The sequence below is a fragment of the Cibotium barometz genome, chromosome 4 (assembly GCF_041138505.1).
Source record: "Cibotium barometz isolate CiBa-2024 chromosome 4, ASM4113850v1, whole genome shotgun sequence".
Classification (NCBI taxonomy): domain Eukaryota; kingdom Viridiplantae; phylum Streptophyta; class Polypodiopsida; order Cyatheales; family Cibotiaceae; genus Cibotium; species Cibotium barometz.
Window position 1 is genome coordinate 39313448 of NC_141049.1, and position 19394 is coordinate 39332841.

Genomic DNA, 19394 nt, shown 5'->3' on the forward strand with positions numbered 1-19394 from the left:
GTCCCTACCCAATGAATCCTAAGTACGCAAAGATTGTATAAGAGGAAATTGAAAAGCTGGTAAAATGTGGATTCATATATCCTATTGAGCACTCAGAATGGGTTTCTCCGATAGTCATCGTGCCAAAGAAGAATGGAAAACTCAGAGTGTGCGTTGATCTCAAAAAGGTTAATGCAGCCACCAGAAGGGATCATTACCCCTTGCCATATTCTGAACATGTGCTTGAAAGAGTGGCAGGCAAGGAGGCATATAGCTTTTTAGATGGGTACTCGGGTTACAATCAGATCACAATTGCAGTCGAGGACCAAGCTAAAACAGCATTTATCATGGAGTTTGGAGTGTTTGCCTTTCGCGTCATGGCTTTTGGCTTGACCAATGCACCTGCAACATTCCAACAATTGATAAACACGGCCTTTAAGGAATATCTAAGGGACTTCTGTGAAGCTTTCTTAGATGATCTTTGTGTTCATTCCTCTTGGGACGAGCACTTGATGTGTTTACGAAAAATATTTGAAAGCTGTAGATTATATCGCATCTCCTTGAATCCATTCAAATGCCAATTCTGGGTTAAACATGGAGTTATCTTAAGGCATATAGTGTCCAAAAATGGGATTTCCACGGACGAGAGTAAAATCAAGGTCATTCTGGAATTGCCACCACCCACCAACTACAAGGGAGTCCAACGCTTTATGGGCCACGTTGGTTATTATCAAAGGTTTATTCTCTTCTTCGCCGAGATAGCTCGACCATTGTATAAACTTCTCATCGAGTTTATTTGGACCGAAGAATGTGACCGTGCCTATGAGCTACTAAAGAAGGCCTTGGCGAGTGCTCCAATCTTGAGAATGCCTAACTGGGATTTACTCTTCCATGTGCATATTGATGCATCAAACTTTGCTATTGGGTGTGTGTTAACTCAACCTGGAGAACACAAGCTAGACTACCCCATTAGCTTTGCCAGTCGCCAGTTGAACGATGCTGAGATGAACTACACCACTACGGAGCGAGAAGGGTTGGCAATGATATATGCAGTAAGGAAATTTCGTTATTACCTCCTTGCCACCAAGTTTGTTTTCTATGTAGATCATCAAGCATTGTTGTATCTGGTAAACAAACCATGCTCAACAGGAAGAATCACACGATGGCTATTGATTCTTCTTGAGTTTGATTTCACTGTTATTGTGAGACCTGGCAAAAAACATGTTATGGCTGATCATTTGTCTCGCATACCTAATGGTGAGGCTCCTACGGGGGTTGATGATGACTTACCTGACACTTCCCTGTTCATGGTGGAGACAATGCCTGAATGGAGTGAGAAGATTGTTAACTTTTTGGTTAATGGCTTTCCACCCAAGGAGCTTCGTAAAGATCTAGCTCGAAAGCTGATCAAAGAATGCGAACCCTATTGCCTGATAGCAGGGACTCTTTATAAAAGAGGAAAGGATGACGTTCTTAGGCGTTGTGCCCGAGAGGATGAGTATCTATACATTTTACAAGAGGCACATATGGGCGTAGCCGGTGGTCACTTCTCAGGAGACTTAACTGCGCGAAAGATCTTACAATCAGGGTATTGGTGGCCCACTATGTTCCAAGACGCATCACTCTTTGTGAAGGGTTGCGATGAATGCCAACGATATAAGAAACCCCAGAGGAAAGATCAGATGCCCCTACATCCGATCAAAGTAAACCAACCATTTGAAAAGTGGGGTTTAGACTTTGTAGGTCCAATTAGTCCAGCGGCCCGAAACACACAATCTCGCTATATTATTGTGGCCACTGACTATATGACCAAATGGGCTAAAGCGAAAGCCACACGTAAGGCAGATGCGAGGACAACAGCCAAGTTCCTCTTTGAAAATATAATCACACGCTTCGGTTGTCCTTTTGAACTTGTGAGCGACAATGGTACGCATTTTATAAATGAAGTGATTAAGGAGCTCACAACAAATTTCATGATATCCCATCATAAATCTACTCCTTACTATCCGCAAGCGAATGGCCAAGCTGAGAGTACCAACAAGACTTTAATCTCTGTTTTGACAAAGACAGTTGAAGCCCATCGCACGGATTGGGATCTAAAGCTTACGACAGCTTTATGGGCCTATCGTACTGCGTACAAAGTGGCTATTAATTGCACACCATTCAAAATGGTATATGGCCAAGAAGCAGTCATGCCGTGGGAATTTGTCATTCCTAGTCTTCGTGTTGCTACTCAAGAGGGATGGGATGGTAATCCTTTAGCAGAGCGTCTGTATATCCTTGAGCGGCTAAATGAAGAAAGACAATTGGCTGTATACAATGCCCTTGTGGAGAAGGATAGAAGGAAAAAATGGTTTGATCGCCATCTAAAGGACAAGGACATCAAGGTTGGGGATAAAGTCCTGATGTATGGAGTGCGAAACGAAAAGAAGAAGCTCAAATATGCTGGCAAGGGACCATATAGAGTATGTGAAATTACCCCGCAAGGTACCATCAGAGTGGAGACTCTCGACAGAGTTGAAACCATTGGATTCCTTAATGGGAGTAAATTCAAACGATACTATGACCCCCTGAGCCAGGAGGAGTTACATGCAATCCATCAAAAGAAGGCAGCTAAAGAACAAGCTGAGCTTAAAAAGATACAAGCGAGAGTCGAAGCCAAAGAACGTCAACAGCAGGAGACAACGAGAAGCCAACTTGGGAATTACGCAAGTATTTTTCGAGGAAGCAGAAGAGGATGCACTAGAATCTGACCCACCTCTAAGATACCCAATTGAGTTACAGAGTCCTTACGAGGAGGTGCTGTATAATGCATTATTGGATACAGGAGCTCAACACAATTTGCTATCATATGGCGTGTGGTGTCAACTGGGAAAACCACCTTTAACCAAGAGTTCTATCCAAGTTCAAGGAATCAACAAGAAGAAAACCCCTGTCTCAGGAATTCTGCACACTCCGGTTGCTTATGATAAGGGAACCATAATTCAAAGCTTTTTAGTATGCCTGCTGGTACCATGGAAAGGGACTGTAAACTTAGGGCGCAAATGGATGATAGCCACCAAATGCAATATCGATTGGGCAACCAGGCAAGTCACAACGCAAGAACCAACACTAGGTTTGACCGCTCAAAATCCCGCACCTAAGTCATCCACTCAAATATTAGATAATGAAAAATCACAAAGTCCAGTGGCAAAACCATCTTCGATTGTTGGCCACCCCTCTAACGCTTCAATGCCAAGAGTGGAAACAGGCAAGGTGGTCCCTAAAGCTTCGCTTACTATGCCAAAGAGTACATACAAATGGGTCCCCAAAGCTTCGTTAACAGCTACTTCCCCTACTCAATCTCGTTCAGCCACTAAGAAGCCTCGTAAAAGGAAAGCAGCTACCCACCCGAGAAAGGGCAATGTAACATCGCGATGGATCCCTAAAAAATTATTAGTAGCCCAAGGGTACTACGAGGGAAATGACCAGATTTGGGTCCCTAAACATAAGCTGAATCCCTCTACATCACCTGTAAAACCTTGCAAACCAATTGTTGCCACCCCAACGATAATTCAAGATCGTGGTAAGGGAAAGGTAATAGAGTGCTCCGCACCACTTCTTCCAGAGTTAGTTTGGATTCCCAAACAATATCGATCATTACCACCTAGCTCAGGAAGGGGGGAGCCACATGAAGCTTCTAGCTCCTCATGCCAGGCACACACTCATATAGAAGTTTCTATATGCTCTACACCTACTCTTGTCAACACCCAACAAAAAATCGATGAGCCTACGTCTCCCCTTGTAATAGTATCGTCGGAAACCATTTCCTCCATTCGTCAATGGGAGCGTACACTACCATCTCTGCAATTGGATGTGGCCACAAGGGTCATAAAAAGCTATCTGCCCACATCACAACCTATGACCCGCTGGACAAATTGGTTCCAAGAGGCTGCAACATCATTGCAAATAATATGATCTACCCAAGGAAAGGGGGAGCATGTACTCATGCTCAACATTCTAATGCTTCCTCCTTAACCTTCTCCCCTGACCATGTAATTGCCAATTCAAGGGGATGTATATATATAGCTTCATACATTTAAAAAAAAAACAAAGAATAGAAAAATAAAAAATAGTAAAAAGAGCAAGAGCACAAAAAAAGCGAAATATCCGTATACAATCAAGAACTAGATTGACCTGTCATAAACCTACTGATGCTATATCTGTGTTTGCAGATATGGCAGATGCCCGATCATCATACACTTCATCCACTCCTACCTTTGGTGAGAGGTATCATCTGTACCTTTCTCAGATATTCGACATGTGCTATCCTGTAATTGAAACTGAATGGGATCATATAGATGTACTAGCCAGAGAGGAAAATGTTGAGGAATTAGAATGGCTAATTCGCCTATTGACCATGACTGACCCCTACTCCGTAGAGGAAATATCCCCGATAGCCCAATGCTTTCCTTTTCCACAAGATGACTATCCTCGCATGGTTACATTCTTGATGAGTTTATGTGGATGGGAAAATGAAAAGGAAATATGTGACAATGATGAATGGACGGATGAAACTCATGGCACTACCGAGGTTGACTTTATTTATTTGGATGATGCGGATAGAGGCTTAGCCTTAGGGCTAGAGCCAGGACTCTACAACATTCTCTTACCGTATCCTCAGTAGTAGTGTGGTGACTGGTAGGTAGGTTAGTGTTTTCAAGTTTTTTCTAGTTTAGATTCCTTAAACAAGTCTTGAAATTTTCACACTGATGTGCCTCTCGAGGTATAGTGCTTGTTAGTTGATTGTACAGGTTAAAAAGTTTGAGGTGGGTTCGCTTTCAAGTCCTGAGACTGCCGCAACGTTCATCAAAATATATCTACATCAAATTGCAAGCTGTCTCGTCAAATCAAGGAGATCTCCAATTACAGGTGTAATTCTTCCATACCCACTCTCTTTTGTTTTTACTGTTCAATTAATTGCATAAACTATAATGCATGACCACATGGAAATTGTCAATGTACTACTTAGTCTTTGAAGTTGCTTGCATGCTACTGTAAATCATTAATGAGCTTAACTTTATTGGAAATATTCCTAGGCAGCATGACGTCTTTAGTTAACCTTGGAATACGATTGTCTTAGGTCTAGGGTCAAACCATCTTAATGTTTGACACCTGGCCATGTGTGTGTTGACCTCTAGGACATAGCTATTACCCCTTTGTCGAAAGGATGCAAGACAAATTATAGTTCAGGAGCGAAGATCAAAAAGAAATAGATTTAAAAAAAAAGCCTACAATAAATGGCAATACAAGTCTATGATGTGCTTTAATGTTGGCCTATCGCCTTATTGATACTTGGTAGGCGAGGAGTATTCTACTCCAGACCGATGCCTTGGTTAGGTAGGGGGTAGCCTTGCCTAAAGTAAGCTAATAGATTCCTGGATAATGCCTTGTGTTAAACATGGTACCAGGATTGATGTTAGTTTTGCCTTAGGAAGGTCGCCACATTGTGTATAAAAATTGTCACGTGCATTAATTTAATTTAAAAAAAAGAGACAAAAAGCTCCTGTAACTCTGATGTTTCTTGTGTCCCTAGGCTTGTGGTATTAACTTGTTCTTAGAGTAGACACAGTGTGGTCATCTGTTTATTTATTAAGCTTGGTTATTTTCCTTGACTTAGGCCAGTTATAAACCTTGATTAACCTTTGACACCTTGCTTACTCTTGATTTACTTTCAATAATTTTAAACTCCTGTTAATTTGCTACACTAGCTCATTCATGTGACCCTTAAACTAAGTTCTCATAACAACATCCATTGTGGTCTAACATGCTTGAATTTATACACTTTATATCTTTTGAATTCCAGCATACTTTCACTCTACTTCCCGATTTTGCAGACGGTCAACAACAACCCTCTCGAGCTTACCATACCATAGCTTCTGAGGACGGAATCTACATCAGGAAGGGGGGCATGTTAACCCATGACGGACATTGAGATATACTATGTTTTATGTCATTAATTTAAATATTCTGAGTCATGGGCCGGGCTTGTCGGCACCATATGTTAAGGATAAAGGGATTGGGTGATCGCCGATGAGAGGCGCACCTTGAATATCAGTAGGATAAGGGTTAGGGTCGGCCGGCCATGTATGGGCGCCCAAGTGTGAACGGCCAAGTCACCTATAAGAGTCAAATGTAACCCTAAAATCCTCATTCTCATGTGTTGTGAATACAAGAGTGCTCTTGCCTTATCTCTTTGGTTTCCTTCTCCTGTGTGTGTGAGAGAGAGAGAGAGAGTGAGAGAGCGATCGAGCACTGTGTAGCGGCACGGCGGCGGAGAGGCGGTAGAGCGGCGACGGCAGCTCCTCCTTCACGGCTGCGACGCGGGAATCCTTCAGGCGGCGGTTGAGCGGTGAGTGACACACCCTTTGGCATTCTGTTTGAGCTTCCTTCCCTGGTTGTATGCTTGCAGCCATTCGTGGCTCGCATACGGTGTCTGGCAAGTCCCCAGCTACGACCTGTGTGGCAAAAGCGCACAAAGTTCCAAAAAATTTCAATGTAAATCAATGAACTTATAAAGGTGAGTTATAAGTGTCTCATTGTAGAGAAGTTATATATATTTAAAAATGTATATTTGTAGATGTGTTTCTTTCTTGTTCTAGCGAAATTTTAAGGCTTGGTGAAGTAAATGAAAATTCCAATCTTGTTCCAGTGAAGCAAATAAAAGGTTTAGTCTCTAAAGTTGTCGTGCAGAGCTTGATAGATGAAAAAAAGTTCAAAAGGGTGAAACGTGATGCTGTCGAAAAGTTTATATCAGAAAGTAGAGTTAGTGTCAAAAAAATTCAAGAAGCCCTTGATATGAGTGGGGTGAGTAGAAAAGGATATGCTTCAATCTTTAACATCGTTTCTTCTACTCTCAAAGATCAACGGATAAAACGTGCATTGTTACCCACCCCAGCAACAATGTGGCGCCAAATAGGTCTTCTAAATCAGGAAATAGATGACTTCATTGGACAATATTTACATATCGAAAATGTATATGAAGGGGCCAAAGGAAGGACTGTATATGATCCTTTGAATAATATTTTTGTGGAGCTGCAACAATTACAGAGAAGAATGGTGGAGTTTTATAACATCACACTTGAGGAATGTAAAGGAGTTTTAAAGTTTGTTGTTAAGCTTGACGAATGTGAAATTGTAAAGGAAAAGAAGATAGAAAGAGTGACTATTACCTTGATGAATCGGACACTTAATCCATCAATCACAAAGACCAGTTCAAAGAACTTAGCATCCAATCAGAAAAACATGTATGGTGGTTAGGATCATTTGAGGTATGGATTTTCTTATTTTGGTGTTAGTATTTGTTGAATATACATGTATATTTTTTAATAAACTTCTACCATATCATTCTATTGTAATGGCAGAGGACCATGAAACACTTAATTGGGTTTTTCACCAGACAAATATACCCTCAACTGTAAGGAGTAAAATTTTAGGGGGTCATCTTCATGTTCCAGGCAAAGGTGATTTTCCAGTAGAATGGCATATGGCAGGTGATCTTAAGACATTGAAGTGTATGTACAATATCAGTAAAGGGGGTAACTCCAAATCTCCTTGCTTGTATTGTAAACAACCAGCCCATGTCTTGGATTTCAAATGGTGGAGAAGAGCACCCAATAGGGACAAGGAAGATCCAAATTTTAAAGCAGTTCTTGATATTCCATTATGCAATGTTCACATTTACACATTGCATGCATTGTGTAGAATTATTGAGAAACTTGTTTTTCTATATATTGGATTTGCCTGGAAACTTTGGCCTGAGGTGAAAAGAAAAGAGGCAATACAATCATTGGAAGTGGTATTATCAGAAATTGGTCTACATGGTGGAGATGTTCATATAACAAAAGATCTTAAGAAATCTACAAATGGTAAAGAGGTACCTATCAAGCCATCCATTGGTGGAGTAAAGGCCCGAAGGTTTTTATCACGTCCACAAAATACAACAAGAAAACAGGGTAAACAATCACAATATGTATCCAAAATAAAATACAATGTGTGGAAGCAAGTCCACAATGCAGTAAAAGATCATCAGGCAGATGGGATGGCACGAGATGTGAAGGCTGAGGTGTGGAAATCGTTGGACAAGCTATTTGTTTATTGTGACAAAGTTTCTTGGAACAAAAATGATCAACATGCATTTGAGATAGAGGTTAAGAATTTCGGAAAGGCAATGAAGGAAGCATGGACAACGTGCAACATAACCCATTACATGGTGACAACACTAACTTCCACCCAATTGTTCAATTTTGAGAACAAAATGATTTGTATTTTCTGTGTTTTCTAATGCTAGACTCTTTCTGTGTCCAAACAGCATATTATCTACAACCATCTTCCATTCTTTGTAAAAAAGTATGGATGCCCTGCAATCTGGTCTACACAAGGAATGGAAAAATCACACTACATGGCCCGTAATGCTTTCTTTAGACATACACATTATTTCGGAGGAAAACAAAAAGGCAACAGCTTAAAGGAAGTGTTTCAATGGTTTTATCGAGGCGTACTTCAAAAGATCAAAACAAAGAGAAAGGTCAATGCATCTCAAGTCAAGATAGTCTTTCAAGTAGATCAGAAGCAGAGAAGACAGAAAATTTTAGAGAGTTTGAATGCAGCAGAGAGACATGCTGAATGGAGAAAATCAAAGGTCTTTGTAGATCACAAATGGGTGGATAGAATACAAGTGTAAATATTGTGTATCTCATAATCTCATAATTGAAAACACTTCTCAAATTTTGATGCATAGAAATACAGAATGTGTGTTTACACTTTTGTGGTGGATACAGAAGAATACAAGTGTAAAAATTGTGTACCTCATAATTGAAAACACTTCTCAAATTTTGATGCATAGAAAATACAGAATACAAAAGATACAGCAGAAATAAATTGTTGTTCTAAAGCTAAATATACAATGACAATCATCTTATAGCTAATGGCCTTAGGGTTTCTCCCAAGGTCTACCAATGGGAACCCTCCCTTTCACTTTACTTGGAGACTTCTTTTTCTTCAATGACACCAGAGTGCTCTGAGATCTTCCTTATTCTGGTGAGGTTGGTTCATCCTGCTCTACAGCACTGTTTTTCGGAATAATAACCAAAAATATGTAAGGCAGACCTCTTCTCTATCAATATCACTTTGTCTGAAGACCATGAAAGGGAATGGCCACCCAGGGCCTCTGACATATGTGGAGTGGAAAAAAGAACATGGGAACACGCCTCTATAGCTTCCCACTCCCCCAACCTTGGAATCACTAGCACAAAACAGGGGCACCATAGTCAAAGTAAACACCCAGCAAACACATACACTTCCACTGTGTGCATGACGAGGTAATCGAAGGCTGGCACAAGGTGCGCTGTGAGAGTGTAAACCCGTGGATTACACCACCAAACACGTCAATCACGCCTTCTCCTGCAAATCAACACACACAGGATACCAACACACAACCATAGCCAGATACATCACCAGTATCATTCATCTTAAATTCCCAGTCAACACTTCATACAAGCTTCTTCCGACACAGAAGCTTTTCCTCACACAACCATACATACACGACACCTTCACATCAAGACAAAGGACGTATACTCACAAGGCTGTCCCCATTCATCTTGGCTAATCCCCCTCTCACCTCTTCTCAAAACACCATCACCTCAGCCCATGCGCTAGCCTCAGACACCAGCCGCAGCAAACTAATTGCCATCGTCTTCACCTCTCTTTCTTCACTTTTGTTGCAGTGGACGCCACCACTTTCTTCCTCTCTGCGCTCGATGTGCTCTTCTCTTCTACTATCCATGCTCCATTCACGACCTCGCCTTCCCTACTCACTTCTCTGCAGCCAACCCCACCATTACCCCAGGCGGCCCACTCAGGAACAAACTCCTTTCCTTCGTTGCCACCAACCGACCTTCCTTGTCTTCGCAGCTTCAGTCGGCATTTTCTTTTCACCTCTGCTTCTACATGTGTGCTACCAGCCGCCACCACTCCCTTTACTGTGGCAACCTCGTCCTGTGCTGCGATGGCCACCCTTTCCTGCTCGCCGACAGCAATACTCCCACTCTCCGTCGCCACTAGCCAGGGTCTCTATTGCGCTTGGCGAAGCTGCTGTCCCTCTAGCCAAGACCTCGAAGTCCACTTTTTGCCGGCCATGTTGGCATCTCGGGAGGCCTGGAGGATGGCCACGATCACCCTTTCCTGCAGAGCCGCCCAACGTTCTCGATCGGCTGCACCTCAACTTAACAAACACGTCAATTGCCCATGCGCTGCCAACCTCTTTCACATGTTTACTAAATATGGCCAACACCTACACACTATAGGCACCCAAGAACTATATCCAAAATCATCCCATGATCACCATCCATCATCACATTTGGGGTTTCCATATATTTTCAAGTGGAAGCATTACCAAAAGCTCGAAAAAAAGCATGAAATCACCCTGTTCCAACATGCATGCGTCAAAGCCCAAAGGCTGCCAACATCAAAGGCCTTCTGCAAGCTTTCCACACATTGGAGACCAACCTTCCTCAAGGCCACACGCATAGCTACAATGAAAAAAACTTCAAACCTCAAGCACCTGCTCCTAGAAAAAACCATGCCTGTACTAGCCTACTGCAAAACCATCCACTCTGTACATCTGCCAGGGCATTCAGGGCAAAGCTTTTCTGCATGCCATGCATCCCATATGTACACAAGCCCAAAACACCTTTCAAAATTTTGCCTGACATACTTTGCCAACCCCCTTATCTGCTAGAGCATTTATGCTCAGCAACAAAAGATAAAGTCCAATAGCTATCCACTAGGATCAAAAGGAAACTGCTTCTGTAACTCACCATCCCATTTCCCAACATCTGTGAAAAACAATGGCTGCATCACTACATACCAAACGTCAACCATATGTGTCACAAAATCATTTTCGTCCATCATTTGATAAGTATTCACAGACTCTGACCACGCAGCATCACCCTCAAGCCTTTGCTCTTTAAATAAACCATGAAAGAACACTTCACTCACAACAAACCTCCTTGTCTTCAAAACCTGTGTCATTGCAACATCTAGCATCCAATTCATCAATACCAGTAAAGGCCAAGTTCCAATATTTTGACCTTTATGCACACAAAAATCCACATCCTTTCCAACAGCAGTATTCACAAGCATTTCCAACTCTTGTAAAATAGGCATCTCTTCACAACCATACAACTCAACTGGTTCAGAATCCTTGTCATCCATGGACTTTGTCTTTAGCATTTCAGCAACACGCAAAGAAGCCTTAGTTACATTCTCAACCATATTTGCATCCATGTCTATCTCTGGCTCCTGTTCATCAAGGCTAGCAACTTCCCATATATCATCCTCAAGCACAATACTCACATCACAACGCTCTTCATCAGCCCAATCTACATGCATATCTTCTTGAGTGTTGCCAACCCCCCTAGTATCATCATCCAAAGACTCCCCAGCACATAATGCATCAAATGAAAAAACATCCACATCATTCATTAAATACAGATCTTCACTTTGCTCCTTCACCTGCTTTTCATCCACCTTCACATGCTTTAAAGACTTTGGAAAAAAATTAGACGGCACATAGAACATCCCCCTTTGCACCCGTATAGGCCTTTGAGGTTCCTGTCTAATCAAACTTTGCATAGGACTCTTATCCACCTCAACCAAATTTACATGCATATCCCTTGCAAACACAACACCTTCATGCGGATAAATACCCATCTCCATCTGCTTCAAAATCTTGCCTTCCTTTTCCCTAGCAACCCTAACTACATCATCAAATGACTTGGGATTCTTCAACTCAACCCTGACCTTCAAATGGGGTAATAAACCATCAATAAACAAGCTTTTCTTCATAAACATAGGAGAAACTTCCTGCTTTAATGTCGTACACCACTTACCCCATAGACATGTAAATACCTTCACAAAATCATCCAGTGATTGCCCATGGACCTGCTTCAAGATGCTCAACTCATGCCAAAGCACACTAGGCTCCTCTGCTTGTTGAAAATGCTCCAAAAGGCCTTCTTTCAACCTGTCTAAGGTCAAAACACGATGTAGCTCATATGCCGCATCCTATGCTTCAAAATCTTTAAGCCAGCTTCGGGCATCTCCCTTCAAGAAAATCTTTACTAGCCTCAAAACCTGCTCTTCATCTGTAACATGATTGCTAATGCATGCCAACTCCATTTGCTCCAAAAAGTCAAAAACATCCTCATCCTTTCTACCATGAAATTCTGGATAGGACCACATCATGAAAATATGCAACAATTCCTGCCAAAAGCCGGTACAAGTCTCTCTCCTATGGGACATACACCCTTCTAGGCAAGAAAAATACTGAGCTGTCCTCAGTGGGGGCACCAAAAAGCTGTGGAGTGGAAAAAAGAACACGAGAACAGGCCTCTATAGCTTCCCACTCCCCCAACCTTGGAATCACTAGCACAAAACAGGGGCACCATAGTCAAAGTAAACACCCAGCAAACACATACACTTCCACTGTGTGCTGACGAGGTAATCGAAGGCTGGCACAAGGTGCACTGTGAGAGTGTAAACCCGTGGACTACACCACCAAACACGTCAATCACGCCTTCTCCTACGAATCAACACACATAGGATACCAACACACAACCATAGCCAGATACATCACCAGTATCATTCATCTTAAATTCCCAATCAACACTTCATACAAGCTTCTTCCGACACAGAAGCTTTTCCTCACACAACCATACATACACGACACCTTCATATCAAGACAAAGGATGTATACTCACAAGGCTGTCCCCATTCATCTTGGCTAATCCCCCTCTCACCTCTTCTCAGAACACCATCACCTCAGCCCATGAGCTGGCCTCAGACACCAGCCGCAACAAACTAATTGCCATCGTCTTCACCTCTCTTTCTTTACTTTTGTTGCAGTGGATGCCACCACTTTCTTCCTCTCTGTGCTCGATGTGCTCTTCTCTTCTACTATCCACGCTCCATTCACGACCTCGCCTTCCCTACTCACTTCTCTGCAGCCAACCCCACCATTACCCCAGGCGGCCCACTCAGCAACAAACTCCTTTCCTTCGTTGCCACCAGCCGACCTTCCTTGTCTTCGCAGCTTCAGTCAGCGTTTTCTTTTCACCTCTGCTTCTACCTGCGTGCTACCAGCCACCACCACTTCCTTTACTATGGCGACCTCATCCTGTGTTGCGATGGCCACCCTTTCCTGCTCGCTGGTAGCAATACTCCCACTCTCCGTCGCCATCAGCCAGGGTCTCTGTTGCGCTTGGCGAAGTTGTTGTCCCTGTAGTGAGAGGACTTCGAAGTCCACTTTTTGCCGGGGTCTCTGTTGCGCTTGGCGAAGTTGCTATCCCTGTAGTGAGAGGACTTCGAAGTCCACTTTTTGCCGGCCATGTTGGCGTCTCGGGAGGCCTGGAGGATGGCCACGATCACCCTTTCCTGCAGAGCCGCCCAACGTTCTCGATCAGCTGCACCTCAACTTACCAAACACGTTAATTGCCCATGCGCTGCCAACCTCTTTCACATGTTTACTAAATATGGCCAACACTTACACACTATAGGCGCCCAAGGACTATATCCAAAATCATACCACGATCACCATCCATCATCACATTTGGGGTTCCCATATATTTTCAAGTGGAAGCATTACCAAAAGCTTGGAAAAAAGCATGAAATCACCCTGTTCCAACATGCATGCGTCAAAGCCCAAAGGCTGCCAACATCAAAGGCCTTCCGCAAGCTTTCTACACATTGGAGACCAACCTTCCTCACGGCCACACGCACAGCTACAATGAAAAAAACTTCAAACCTCAAGCACCTGCTCCCAGAAAAAACCATGCCTGTACTAGCCTACTCAAAACCATCCACTCTGTACATCTGCCAGGGCATTCAGGGAGCTTTCTGCATGCCATGCATCCCATATGTACACAAGCCCAAAACACCTTTCAAAATTTTTCTTGACAACATACACTTGAAAAAAAGAATTATTGCTTCCCCATTGTTGCTCATTGTCCCATGGTATATTAACAATTTGGCATTACATAAGTCTGCAATGAAATGGGAAAGACTTGACAGTTTACCCAAGCCAGCAACTCTGCTTCCTTTGGACCTCAGGAGGAAGGTTTCATCTTCAATATCCAACTGCATGTAGACAATATTGTTAGATTACCTTAATGGTAACTAGCACTCAAAAGCAGGGATTGAAATATCACAAAAGTACACAAATAAGATGCCATTACCTTCATATTCTCATCCTGCTCAAGCAAGTTCTCTTTCCACAATGAGATACTATGTTCTGATGTCTGCTCAGAATCATGTGCCAAAGCTAAGCTTCCAGTGAGATTCATACAGGCTTGTACCTCTTTAAAGACTTCATCATCCACCTCTTGAAAATTACTTGCCTCCTTAAAACACGTAGAAAGTTCCAATGCAGGATTGAACTTGTCTTCTAGGTCTAGCAAGGGATCATCATCTATCATTACTTCCTTGTCCACCTTGCATGATTGAGCTATGAGGCCAAGTGCATAGTCCTCTCTTAGATCAAAAATGCACAATATGTCATTTAGGAAAACATATTCTCCACCTTCTATCTTGAATGATGGAAGGATGGGAATAGCATAACTGGAACTATCAAGCTCAATTTTATCCACTGTAACTGCATCTCTTAAAGTCTCTAATTTCAGAGATATAAGATCAAGTGCTGCAATAGCAGACTTCTCCTCCTCTAGATTAATGCTTTGCTCCTCATCTTGAAGTTCTTCACTCTGCTCACTTGCCAACTCCTCCTCCTTTTCCTCATATTCTTCCAAGTCATGTTCTTGAGCAGACTTTTTAAAAACACCAAGCTCAACATAATGTAAATAAATGGCAAATGCAAAGCTCTCCTCCAATATCCTACAGCCCCTCGTGGAGATTGCAGATACCCTTGAAGCAGCCTAGTAGAGCATCAAATCTCCTGTTCAATTGATACCTCAGCTTATCACTCTGGCATAAGTCCTTGATATGCACAAAAGCCTCATCCTTATTCACAATCCTTCCATCAGCTGTCATCTGTCTAAACACCTCAAACTCGTCCTCCAAAAAGTGTTTGTGCTAAGCCACAATGTCAGTCAATTTGAAAGGAGTGTTGAACATCCTGTGAAATGTTGGATACTCCTTTTGGGCATTGGACTTTTGGAGAAACTCAAAAAGCTGTAGGTCTGGTGACTTTTGCTCTTCCAGAGGCTTCCTTGGCTCACCAGATTTGATTACTCCTTTGCTACTGGTACTCTGCCTCTTAGCTGTAATGAAAAATATCATAGCAGAAATAAAAAATAATTCATATTTTCTCATATAAAGAAGAGTAAATTTAAATATTACTCACCTGGACCTTCCTCAGCTTTGATAGAGTATCTTGACAAGTCCAATGTTCTCTTGGCAGGAGCATTATCCAAAACTATACATGCACATAAAGATACACAGAGAGATGAGAAGAAAATCATTACAGAATATATCGGTAAAGGCCAGAAAATACGAGATATGCATCGATTCTCATCACAAAATACATTTTGTCGAAAAACGCGATTTTGACATGTCTTTGCAGCCAGAATCTTGAAATCGCGTTTCATTGCAAATATTCTTTGTATGCTTTAGAACTCATATACTAGCCTATGTAATTTAGGGAGAGGATATGCAAGAAAGTGTAACGAAATCTGCTAGAAAATGTGATATTGTGTCCCCATCATGCAAAACCATCCTATATCGCGTTTTCCATCAAAACCACATTTATATCGCGTTTTCGATATTGGAACTACTACACCTCGGGGTCCGACAACATCGACAAGCGCATGTTTGTGGACTATCAGAAGTCTCAGATGCTGACATTACAGAATATAACATTGTAGTATAAAATTAAGATCACTTTGAACAGTACCTCTTTTTCCTCTGTCCATGCTTTCTGAACAAAAGTGTATGCAGGACCTTGAATAGGTGTATCAAGATTGCCTGCAAGGAATACCAAGACGGTGGTTTAGGGTTACAAATGAACTGTGTCTATTTGGTATTGCAGGGTATGAGGGTAACGCTTGATGAGGAAAGCATTGGCTGGGTGCTTGATGTGAAGGGGATGGTCAACATGGTCACTAGATGGTTTGTGTGGAGGAGAATGCAAAAGGACATGATTAAAGAATCTGCACAAAAACCGAGGACACATCATCATGACACACGTGGCACATACTGTTGATCACACGTGTGACATTTATAGTGGCACGTGCCATGTGGGCGTGAATTTCGAGGCATAAAGTATACAATGTGCTAGAATACTTGCCCTCCTCACATGTCTGTTTAGCACAACAACAAAGATCGCCTCCACAAAAAGGCATCTTCCGAATGAAGGATAACATTCAGCATGGCATCCTCCGACTCAAAAATAACCATCAGCATATCCCCAGCTCAACCAAAGCCAAGTACAAATACTCTAGCATATCCCCAGCTCAACCAAAGCCAAGTATAGAGCCTTTTGAAAGGATTGTACCATCTGAGAGGGTATACTCCTGCAAAACTGAAACCACGTATTGTTTCTTCCTTATATATATTTGATGTCTAGTCCAAGTCTAAAAGAATCTTTTCAGAAAATAGATATCTGCATTTGCATTGAAGAGCATATAACTTTCGATGTTGGAACACTTTTTTGTCAGGAAACGCAATTTCAATATGTCTTTGCAAGCGAGAACCTTGAAATCACGTTTCATTGCAAATTTTGGCTTTAAGCTTTTCTTTTCTTTCACCTTGGAGTCATGTATCATACATCCCTCTGCAACAATGACATGGAATAATTCATTGATGAGATAGTACTAAAGTTTTAGTGGGAAAACGCGATATGAACCAATTTTCCTAGCAAATGTTCCGAAAACGCGTTTTCTGGCAAATCTCTTCCCTTGACATGCTCTCTCGTGGAGAAGGCGAATTTCAAGCTATTCCATATCTTACTTGATTCTGATGACATATGGAATTTCCTGTCCTCTTCAATGTTCTGTTCCATGATAGTTCTCATTATTGGATGTCATCTTTAAAGGTAATCTTATTACTCTTTCAGTTCTGATGGCAAGAACAAAGGAAACTGCAACAAGGAGAAAGGGAAGTGGGCCTAACTTGGCAGTGGGGCTGGAGGTCAAAGTCCTTCAAAGGGGAGGTCAAAGTCCTCCAAGAAGGGCAAGCCCATGCACATGCTCCAGAAATGCCAAAAGAAGAGAATCAATCAGGGAACCAATGTTCTCAGGGAGATCATGAAGGCACAAAAGGCTGTAGGCTTTGTAATGCCCATGGCTCCTTTCCAGAGACTCGTGAGACAAGTATGTGACTGTTGGGGTGTCGGATTCAGGTGGAGTAGGACAGCCCTTCTCACCCTACAGGAGGCAGCAGAAGATTTTCTCATAGAGTTCTTCCAGGATACCATGCTAGTTGCTGCCCATGCACACAGGGTGACAATAATGAAAAAGGATATCAACACATTAGTGAGATTAAGGTACAGATATGATAAAATTTTGAATGCAGAAGACTGGGATGATATTAAGATGAGAGACATCTTATTAATACCACCAAGCAGGAAGCCCTCTAAGGATGAGGTGAAGATAGAAGAGGTCACACACAACTATGAGACCAGAGGAAAGTCAACCTATGAGGATTTAATGAAACAACAAGTGAAGGATTCATCTTCGGACCTAGAGTCAGAAACACTTGTTAAGAAGTTGAAGATACAGGAGAGGCTTTTGGAGTTGGGGCCCAAAATTACAATAAAATTAGAGACCACTGATTTTGATTTGGCTGATTTGGAGTTCAGGCTCACTAGAGACTATATAAAAGCTCTTTCCCAAAGGAAGACATACCTGACAGATACTCTCATCCTGGCTACTCTCTAGTGAGTATTTTCCAAGATTATTCTTTCTACAAAAGTATCAATCCTCTTCAATCTCAAACTGAGTCTTTGAGTCTTTCCTTGTGCAGCATGTTCAAGAGCAAATTGCATCCTGGGGTTATGCAGCACAGGATCTTCATCACTGATCCAGGAATCTCTTTCAAGCTCAGAGATCACACAGAGAGCAGTGCAGACATTGCAAAATGGTTCAATTACTGTAATTTTGAAGTAGTTGATGTCATCTTCCTACCATACCACTCCAAGTAAGTACACCTAGATTTTAGATTTAACAGTACTTTGCTTTTTTGGTTCCTTTATCTTTCTGGTCCTTATATTATTCTTCTTTTTGTAGCTCTCATTGGAGTTTTATTTCCATTGACCTTGAACAAAAGAGATGTTATACATTTAACTCTCTTCAGGAGATACCCACCAGGAGCTAGGCATGTAAGTCTTATCCTTAATGTATTCTCATGAGACTTTGGAGTATGGAGAATGCTAATATCAAAGAGATTTGATAGTTCTCACATTTCCTTTGGTATCGTAGTGTCTTGAAAAGACTTTTTGATGCCCTGGACTTATGTCCTCCAAATACAAATTTACTCAATCTGATTGAACCAATTGCATTGCAGGTTTGTGGAAGAACACCAATCTTATTTTATCTTCTATATACAATTCTAAACGAGCCAATATCCCCTTCCAATATTGATGTAGAAGTGATTACTGAGCAGAAAGATGATTTGAAATCTTTCAATGTAAATGATAACATTCTTGATGGGTTTCAGCAGCCTTCCAAAGTGCCTAAGGAGATGAAAATGGGAGATGAGCCTCTCCCACGAAATATGAAGTCTTCGGATGTAACTAAGGCGCAAAAGGAGAAGCCGAGGGAGAGCCATATCAACAAGGAGCCTTTATCTGAGTCTTTGGACCAAAGCCAAGCTCAGCTTGGCTAGAATCCCAAATATAGGCATATTTGTACATCTGTAGATATACCCTCCTCTGTACATCTGAGAACAACAACAGTAAATGCAATTACTTTTTCTCAATGGATCACTTTTTGGTTTGAAAATGTTAAGAATTCTATAATGCTTTTACTGTCTGGTAAAAGTATATATGAATTGTCTATTGTACCTGAGTTCAAGATGATTAAACTATCTGAATTGTTCTGCTTGCAATATCTCTGCATTGTATCTTGCTTTCTCTTCTTTGTAGTACATGAAACAAAATCACAGTTTGAAAATGAGATATCTACATTTTTTGAATTAAAATTTTGATAAAACAATTTTGCCAATCTTGAATGAGTACTTTAGGAAACTCAGTTTACCTTTTTGTTGTTTAAAATGAATGAAAATCCCATGCAGACACTCCCTTCAGTCTTGTTTATAATGTCATTTCGTAATCGAGAGAGTGTGCAGTATCTTCCAAGTGTGATGGATGCTATTAAAATGCCATTCTCGACATCTATATCAATAATATCATTTTCTAGACATGA

At 41.6% G+C, this 19394-nt stretch overlaps 1 pseudogene; it reads left to right on the forward strand.

Moving 5' to 3' along the window:
* Positions 1-6921: 6921 nt before the first annotated feature.
* On the forward strand, positions 6922-9061 carry LOC147639243 (uncharacterized; annotated as a pseudogene).
* The last annotated feature ends 10333 nt before the right edge of the window (positions 9062-19394 follow it).